Genomic DNA, 1,920 nt, shown 5'->3' with positions numbered 1-1,920 from the left:
TCTAAGGCCCAGATCCAGAGCTTTGGATTGGCCCACCCCGACATCTATCTCATTGATGAACTGCTGGAGTGCAAGAAGGGACCAGTACTATAGATCCAAAACTACAGGATCTCTGTAACACAGAGATCCAACAAGATATCCAAGAGGAGTCCCAGTGAGGCTCCAGGATTGACAGAGTCTCAGAAGCCAGAGTGTACCCATACCAGACCAAGCAGTCATTGCAATGAACATTTGCAAGTAAAGTGTGAATAAAAGGGTGGGATCTGTGGGACACACTGTGATACATTACAGCTTCCACAGTAAGATGTTTTTCTCTGCTTTAGGGGAGGATGCAAGGGTAGAGAGTAGGTATGAGTAGAGGGGCAGATGAGTGGGATTGGGGTGCATGCTGTGAAATTCACAAAGAACCAATAAAAAGCTAGAAAAAAAAAAAAACCAACCTGAAATTGACAATCCAAATTATTCTAGAACCTAAGGGATAAGACTGAAAATAAATAGAACTTGCAATTATCCTGGCTTTCTGACATGGCATCTCCTTTTGTGCACGTAAGCTCTGTTCTATGACTATAGTTTGACAATCTATATTATTCCAATAGTCTTTCCAACAACCTAGAGGATTGTTGGAGACAATCCATGGGGATTGTCGCTATTGTTTCCACACTTATGGAAGTGCAATGATGCTGTGGCCATCCCAGGAATGCTAGGTACATTTAACATGTCTATCTGAAGCACTTAACAGGAAACAGGGTCAGTGGAGTCACTCAGCAGTTAAAGGTCCTTGGGGCTGGATGGTGCACGCCTGGTTACTGATGTTACATCTCTGGCTCCTGGAAAAGGTGGAAGAAGACAACACAGAGCTGTCCTCTGACCTCAACACAAAGCATGGCCCTTGTTCCCACACAACCACACACACTCTCGAGTGCACACACATGCACATCACACAAACATACATACACACACATATGCACGTGTACTCCACATGCACGTCACACATATATTCATACACACACATGTATACACACAAACACACACACACAGCATAGGAAACTAAACAGGAAAACTTTCGACACAGTGGTCTAGAAATTGCTGAAAAAAAAAAAAAACGTTACCAGTTTTAATGTAGTCTCCCTCATAAAATGGACCAAAATATTATCAAAACATTTAATTTTGAAGGCTATAATCCCTACAAATTGTGTTTTTAAAGTATATTGGTGAGCTTAATTCTTCCATAATATAACTTTGAGGCCAAGTCTTGGTATGTAGCTGTGATGGTTTGACTACAATGCCTAGGCCCATAGGGAATGGCATTATTAGTAAGTGTGGCCATGTTGGAGGGGGTGTGGCCCAGTTGGGAGAAGTCTGTCACCATGAGTGGGCTTTGAGGATCTTGAAGTTTTACTTAGGCCCAGTGGCTCACTCTCCCTTCCTGCTGCCTGAGGTGTAGAATTCTCAGCTACCTCTCCAGCACCATGTCTGNCTGCCATGCTTCCACCGTGATAATAATGGACTAAGCCTCTGAGCTGTAAGCCAGTCCCAATTAAATACTTTCCTTTTATAAGAGTTGCCGTGGCAATAGTGTCTCTTCACAGAAATAAAACCCCAATTAAGACAGTAGCTAAGGCTAGCCTCAAAGTGTGGCTTGCAAGATATTTTGTATACACAAAAATTACTTAAGGAAATTTCTCCTTCTATTTATGTGGACTTTAGTGGATCCTTTTGAAATGTATATCCTTGGNAATTGGAATCAGGGCTAATCTGCTACCGAAGTTCTTCAGAATTTGATTTTATAAGTAGATGCTCCCAGTGGCCTCGAGGTTAGAGTTAGGTGCGCTCATTTTATCTCACAAGAAAACAAGGAAAACAAACAAACAGGCAAACAAAGAAACAAACAAGCTCCAGTCTAGTCCTTCAGCATTGAAC

This window comes from Mus caroli, chromosome 4 (genome assembly GCF_900094665.2).
Source record: "Mus caroli chromosome 4, CAROLI_EIJ_v1.1, whole genome shotgun sequence".
NCBI classification, from domain to species: domain Eukaryota; kingdom Metazoa; phylum Chordata; class Mammalia; order Rodentia; family Muridae; genus Mus; species Mus caroli.
This window is presented reverse-complemented; position numbering follows the sequence as displayed.